Raw genomic sequence first — 7,893 nt, forward strand, 5'->3', positions numbered from 1 at the left:
GGGCCCTGGGGAGAGAGAACCTAGAAAACCATAAGACCTTGGCACCCTTGGCTCGCAGAGGCTCAGATGCCATGCCCACATGTGACTCCCTAATACTGGATACTCTCCTGAGGAGTGCCTCCAGCCACCCCATTTGTGAGGTTGGAATCCTCTGTGCCCACGGGTTGGGCAGACTTTAAAGCTTCACTCACTACCCAAGAAGTCCTGTTGGCCTGTGCCCGGCTGTGGGGGCCTTGGCTCTGGCAGCCTCCTCCCTTGTGCCAAGCTGTCAGGGTTGGAGTAGCTGTGTGTGTATCTAGGAGGGTGACAAAGGTGGCAACCAGAACCTGGCACGAAGCAAGTGTTGCCTGGATGTGGCCTCCTCAGCCTCATCACCACAGACCCCAAACACAGTGTCCTGCCTGCTACCAAGCTGTCTGAACAAGAAAGAATCTCCCCTCTGGAGTTAGCTCTCCTTCTTTGGGCTAGGAGCAGCAGTGCCCAGCTGTAGGGATTCTGACAGGGTGCCCCAAATCTAGCCAAACAGGGCCTTAGTAGAGAGTTCAAAGACAGGAATGAACGCATCAACTTGCTTTCATATTCCCAGCCTCCTCTGCACCATTTTTCAGATAAGAACACAGACATAAAATAATAAGTTCATGGTCACAATCAGGCCATAGGGAGAGGAATGGACCCATGTCGTCTGACCCTAATATGGTGCCTTTTCTCATATCTGGTCCTCTGGCAAAATGTGTAGTCTCCTTATACCCCCTCTTCTGACCCCACCAGCTCCCAGCTTACCAGCCATCCTTAGAGAGGCAGGTGGCAGCACTCTCATAGTCCAGACCATGTGGGGAGCCTGGAGAAATGATGGCACTAGGTGGGAGTGGGGATTACAGGACTGAATGCAGAGGGCTGCCACTTTTGAATGATTGATATGGGAAACACACCAGGCTTTCTGAAGCGTGAACTGTCAGCTAAACGTTTTATAGTGCCAAGAGATTTTTTTTTCTAGAAATGAAGCAGGCAGCTACAAGGTGCCCATGGGTGGCTATGTGCAGAGGACCAGAAGGTCTGGCGATTGCATGAGCTTCCATTTATGGCTCTGGGAGTACATAGGTGGCCACTGCACTGTAACTGGACAGGGCTCTGGGAGGCAGGCTGTTCAAGGATGCTACGGAGCATCTTGGCTCTGTGCTCTGCAGGTCCTCACCTCCTGGGATTTCTTTTACACTCCCTGTGGGGCTGGGGTTACAGAATGGCGGGGTTATGCTGTACATGTACATATACCAGACCCCAAAAGCCACCTTCCCCCAAGCCTCGCCACCCTGTATGCTCCCCAGCTTTGCTCATTCCAACTACTTCAGGGGCTCTACTGTCTAGCCTAGAAATTGAGGCTGAGGGAAGCCTGCAGAAATTCTTGAGGCCACAGGCAGCTGGCTAAATGGCTCTGCCACCAGGGTACTTTCCTTGGTTTTGCTTGTCATTAGGGCCGGAACAGGGAGGAACCATGAACTCTCTGAGGGGTGGGATGGGGTATGGACACCCTGGGCTTGAGTTCTCTCTACACATAGAGTGTATTCCACCTCTGAACAGAACTATTGGGATAATGAAAGCGAGCTGGCATACAGTAGGTGCATAATGCATATAAAAGCGCCTCTTCCCTTCTACTTCAATGTAGAAACCGGTGAAGTTGTTTCTCCATTGGTAGCCTGCACACTAGGCAACAGAGCAGGCTGAGACCTCTGCTTCATACTCACCTGCGGGCTGGGTAAGCCCTGGAAAGTTAACAAGGCTGTCAGCTGTGGGGACTCAAGGGCCTGGCTTCTGGGAACCTCTCTGAACCTCTCTGAAGCTTTTGTTGTGACCATAGCAGTCTCTGCTGCCTGCCCAGGGGGCAGCTGCCTTCTCAGACACCATGGTCTGGAATCCAGATTTTAGCTACTGTGGGCAGATGACATCACTATTTGTGCCTCAGTTTCCCTGCCCCCCCCCCATTAGTGTAGGCATTAACGCCTTCATTCCCAGGTTTGGCTTGATGTTGAAGGAGCCCCAGCAGGTAATGCACTGGCCGATGTCCCTCACCTCAGGCCCTGCTGGCCATCCCGCCCAGAACCCACTGTTCACACTGCTTGTTCTGAGAAGGTGGCTCCTTCAGAAGCAGGTGAGCAGGATGGGCAGCAGGCTCAAGCCTTCCCTCTGTCCTTCAGGCAAGTGAGAGAGAGAGCACTTGGTGCCTCAGTTTCCCCGTTTATAAAATGGGTTATGTAAGTACCAACCCCTCAGGTTGAGAGGTAAGCAAACCCACATGGTGCCAAAACTGCAGCTGACAACCAGCTCTGTCGCCTATGGCCTGGGTCACTGACAGGGTAAGCCACCAGCCTTCACTTCCCTCGTTACAGAGCTCAGTGATGCTTACCCGATTTTCCAGATGCAGGGTCTGGTACTGAGTGCTGGGCAATAGTATCTGCCTTCCCACTATGCTCTATATTCCTGAGAGCGGAACTGCTGCCTCATTGCGGAAGCAAACCAGGGACGGGACAAGGGTCAGCACAGAAGGGACCCTCAAGGTCCTAAACCTCTATGCTAGCTGGTTTTTGTCAAACTAAAGTCATCTGAGAAGCTGGAACTCAACTGAGGAGTTGTCTCCCTCAGACTGATCTGTAGACAAATATATGGGGTCCATAGGTGTGGGGAGGGCCAGCTCACCGTGGGTGGGGCCATTCCTGGGCAGGTAGGGCCTATACTGTATAAGAGAGCAGGCTGAGAAAGCCAGTAAGCAGCATCCTCCATGGTCTCTGCTTCGGTTTCTGCCTTGAGTTTCTGCCCTGACTTCCTTCAGTGAGGGGATGTGACTTGTGAGCTGAAATAAACCCTTTCCTCCCCAAGTTGTTCTAGGTCAGTGTTTCATTACAGTAACAGAGAGAAAATGAGGGCAATCCCATGTACGATTGGGACCTGAGACCACAAAGACAGGGAGTCTTGCCCCAAGCAGGCGCTAGAGACCACAGGGAGGAAGAGGCCAGGCCTTCCCTCATGGGCACCAAAGGACTCAGTTCTTTCCGTATTGACTAAGAATATGTTGTTTGGAGTGGGAGGGACATCCTTAGAGCCAGCACTGACTGGAGAGTGTCACAAATGCTTTGAGGCACCCCTGAATGTGAGGGGGTTTCATTCCCAGTCTGCTCAATGGGAACTATGTGTCTCGCATGGTTTCCTCCAGGTATCTTAGAGCTTCTATGCTTGCTCTAGCTCCACCCCCAAGTGTCCTGGGGAGCATGGGCCCCCTGTACCCCAATAACTGTGTCAGTGGAAGGTTTGGGCCTTTGGACCAAGCTAGCTAAGTGGTCGAAAACCTTGTCAGCCCCTTCTTGGTTCTGACTCGCTGTTTTCAGGCTGTGGTGATGGGGCCTTGTCTAGGGGGCTCACACTGGGCAGAGAGGAATGGGCAGAGCCCAATCAGAGTTCGATCTTCTCCACCCTCCAGGCAAGGCACAGCCTGCTGGTCTGTTGTCTCCATAACTGATATGCAGGCAGCCAGACACAGTTATGGCGTGTGTCTGCAAGGCTATTTTGTCTAATATGCTAAACGCCTTTGGAAATTCCCAGAGCCCATCTGGTCCTAGTTATACCACAATATTGCTGTCTCTTCAGCTCTCAGACAAGGGACCACTTTTATTTCTTCCTTCGTAGCTTAGGAATGTACTTAAACACAAGCCGGCAGCCGCCCAATCTGCTCCCCAGTTGCTTGGTCGTGGTCACGCCCATCATTGTTTTAAAGGAACTCTGATCTTTCCCCCAAGTCCTCCAAAACCCCAAGAGTGCCTGGGGAAGGCAGATATTTCAAAGGTGCCCCCCCCTGTCTCTGGGGTGCTCTGGGACCTCTGCCCAGTTTCTCAGTGGGTACCATAAACTTGAACAGGCCCCTTGGCTGCTCCAAGCCTGGTCAGGAAAAGCCACCTGAAGGATGCTAAGCTGGTCGCTGTTTATTCCACCTAAACCCATTTGTCACCCACAGCCACCCAAGAACCAGAGGGGAGAGCCAACACCCAGACTCCATATCTAAAGCATCTGGAGGGCCTAGGCGGACCACGCCTACACTCTTCCTTGGCTGGAGTGTGTGTTTGTTCCTACCCAAGAATTCTTGTCCCTGGGGGTCCCTTGGGGGTCCAGCTGGCTGCAATGTCCGGAGACTGGGGAGCTACTCCATGTTGTCTCCCCTCCAGGATGACTGACTCTTGGCTGCTGCCCTGGGCAGTTGCGTGGGGCCAGCTGGCACCCTGTCCCTTCCTTGAGGTAGTTCCACTGTGGAGTCCTAGTCTGGACCCAGCACCAGCCACGCCTGCTGTCACAGAAGCACGGTATCATTCAGACTGGGCAGAAAGACTTTATTCCCTTTGAGGTTTGATGTGGCTGTACACTTGTTCTATGAACTTGTGAGCTCAGTGGTTTGGGAGATTTCCTGTGAATGCTGTAAGAGCTGGTGCCCAGTCCTGACTGTTCCCCCGACACAATGCTAAAGCACCATTCAAGCTTTAGTGCTGGGCACTATGGGGCTCTGAGATCCCAGGATGAGGAAGGCTTCCACTTGAATCCAGTTAGAATCCAGAGACAGTAATAAATAAATCTTTGTGTCTGGGCTAAGGAGGCCTTGGGGTGACTTGTTATATAGCATAATCTTGTCCAAGGTGACTGATCATGTTCTTTGTTACCGTTTACTGAGATATGTCACAATAGAGTCCTTATACATTTTCATTTTGGGAGGGGAGAAGGAACCTTGTCTATGGTTATTACATTTAGAACAACCGTATTTCCTATCACAAAGAGAAAGTCTGGTTTGGGTAATGGATAGGTAAAATGCAAGAAGAAAAAGAATCCTGGCCACGTCACGATAGGGCTACCATGAGCGGATGCACAGGTTACATACACACTGCTATTACCCAGGAGGTACAGTAGATTCGTGGTTAGGGCAGCTGTCCGGCTGAGAGTAGGCAAATGTCTTCAGAAGGCCCTTCAGTACCTGGCTAGCAGTTGCTATGCAGGCTGACAGCTATACCTGTCAGCCTGTAGTTTCAACCATTGTGTGGTCTCCAGAACTTGATAGGTACTTGTTAGAATGTATCCATGTGATAAACACCCTCTGCTGTTAACTCTGCTCACAGCAAGATATTAACCCTCCAGTCACCCCCAGGTGCTTCCACCTGGCACTCTGGTTCCAGGGCAAAAAAAAAACAAACAAAAAAAAAAAAAACAAAAAAAAAAAAAACAGTGCAACAGTAGTAAGGACAAACACAGCATCTCAGAGCAGAAAGGGCCTGTTCTGGTTTGGATGTGGTTTTCATTCTCCAAAGGCTCCTATGTAGGAGGCCTGGTGCTTAGCTGGCTGTGTGGGGATGTGGGGACCTATACAAGATGGAGCCTGCGCAGGGGAAGCTGGGATTCCTGGTCATGCTTCCCCCAGAAGCAACTGGGGTAGGTCTTATGAGACCCCCAAAGTGTTCTCTTGAGAACCAGAGCCTGTTTCCTGAATCACCCTCTGGCTGCCTGTCAGGTGCTGTGGCCTCTCCTTGTACACACTCTGTCACTGTGATGAGTCTTCAGGTGGTCACCAGAGCCAGGTGGAGCCCTGCCCCTATGCGCCAGGACTGTGAACCCAATAAAGCTCTTTTCTATAAAGTTACTCCCTCCCTTAGTGTTGGGTGTATGTGGGACTCCAGGACAGAGCCATGATCTCCTGGCAGCTGATAGCTGTTCATGCAGCAGCCACTGCAGAAACCACAGAAAGCCCTGGCTGAACAACACAGGAAAGTGGCAGGCCAAGGGAACTGTGGGGGAACATTTTAACAAGCATCCGCAGACAGACTGGCAAGCCTGGTTGTGAGCCTTTAGCAGCTATTGGTGTGCTCTGGGGTGGGGGTTGGGCTGTGGGGTGTTCTTCCTCTCCCCTCCAGGTCTGAGGGCTCTTCCCTGACTGGGCTTCACTTAGGCTCTAGTTCCATGCCCACAGTCAGCCAATCGGCATCAGAATTCAACTGAGGATGAAGCAGGATTTGCCTGGGATGGACTCACAGGAGTCTCTCTCTCTCTTTCTCTCTCTCTCTCTCTCTCTCTCTCTCTCTCTCTCTCTCACACACACACACACACACACACACACGGTCCTCTGAAGCTCCGTGCTTCAGTTTCCAGCTTCCAAATGTCTGTGGGACAATTTATTTTAAGTTCCTCTACCTCTTTTAAGGTTATTGATCCTGAATTGATAATGAAGTATCTCCTGTTTGTACATACCTACGTGGTGCTGTCTTCCCACTACGTTCTTGAAGGAGATTGGGACAAGAACCTGGTTGGGCACAGGTGATGGTCTGCGTGTGCCACCTTGACAGTAATACAAGCTGGCTAATGCATCTGTGGAGGTGCAAGAGTCTCTCCTACTCCTCTACATGGGGCCCTTGCTGTGTCATGCTGGGTCCAGGCAAGTGTCAGCCATGATCACATTCTTTAGGAATACAGAAAAGACGCTGCATAAGCTTGGCTTCCTTTTGCAACCGTTACGTTCTAACAGTGCTGTTGCTTATGAGGGGTCAGAATTGTCCAGGGAGTTCATGTGTGTGGCTGAGCTAGATAAATAATGTACCATTGTCAAAGAGAGGATGGTGTCAGCCAAGGTCCAGCTCCCAGATGTCCTCTGTGCAGGCGGATCAGCACCACCCCCTCCAGCCAGTGCCCTGATCCTGCTGTGTCCTGCCAAGACAGCATCCTCTCATGATCCAAATGATAGTAGGTTTCAGAGGAAATGTGGGGATAGCTATGGGCCCTGTGGCCCAATGATCAGGAGCAGGCATGCCAACACTGTCTTTTCCAACCAGCTGGGGGACCCTTGAAAGCTGTTCCCCCACCTGAAGCCTCAGATACCATGTCTCTGATGTTGGCTAAACTGAGGGACCTTAGGAGGACCAGGTAGGCATGGAAACAGCCTGGCACACTGTAGGTACTTAGCCCCTACGAACCCAGAGTTTGCCGAGATATGGAGCTCCACAGCTTGACTCTGGGTGCCTGGCTGAGACCCTGGGGTGGCATATACTCTCTGAGCTTGGCTTCATCTGTCCAGAGAAGATTCCTGGGGTGCTGGAAACAAGCACATTCTACTTACTTCTGGCTTCACTGTTCCTTTCTGCCAGGCGTAAGCAGCAGGCCTGGAGTCTGTGCCTTTGGCACCATCCCAGAATAAGTCTGCAGACACTCAGTAGGTGCTCAGTTAACATCTTGTCATCTGCTCGTTGGGAGAGAAATTAGCTAGTATGTCTTGGGGCTCCCCCTCTTCCAGACTGTGGGGCTAGAAGCCAGCAGCAGCTAAGGCCAGAGACTTGATCCAGTCTCACCCTGCTGGGGGTAGGGCGGGGGAGGAGGTGGCTCCTCCAGTCTGTGAGGCCACACCTACCCTTGAACAGCCCTTCCATCACCCTCCCTCCCTCTCTCATGTTTGTCAGCCAGGCCTGGCACTGCAGGACTGGAGGAGGAGACTTGGGCCCTCCAGCCACCCCAGCTCAGCCAACACCACAATTGTTTTTCCACCTGCAAAGGCCAAGGAACCACTGGCAGCCAGGAGGTGGCTCAGCTTGAGACACCAGCAGATGCATTAGGAATGTGATTCCCCGCTGTATGCAATGGCACCTGGGGTAGCTGAGCCCTTGTCCTTTGGTCTTGAACTAGTGATTTACGATCCCATAGTCTCACAATTCCATCATCTTTAAGAATATTTATGGCTATTTCTCAATGAGCTACTCCACAGGAGACACCAGATATGCCTGGTACAGTGAATGTTCCAGGCATCAGAGATCCTCATGATTGCCGCTTTTATTCTAGCTTGGGAGCTGGTCCTGACCTCTGAGGGTGGCAGCTAAGTAACCCAGGGTCAGA

This window comes from Alexandromys fortis, unplaced genomic scaffold (genome assembly GCF_014885135.2).
Source record: "Alexandromys fortis isolate MF-2015 unplaced genomic scaffold, M_Fortis_MF-2015_v1.1 scaffold_111, whole genome shotgun sequence".
NCBI lineage: Eukaryota > Metazoa > Chordata > Mammalia > Rodentia > Cricetidae > Alexandromys > Alexandromys fortis.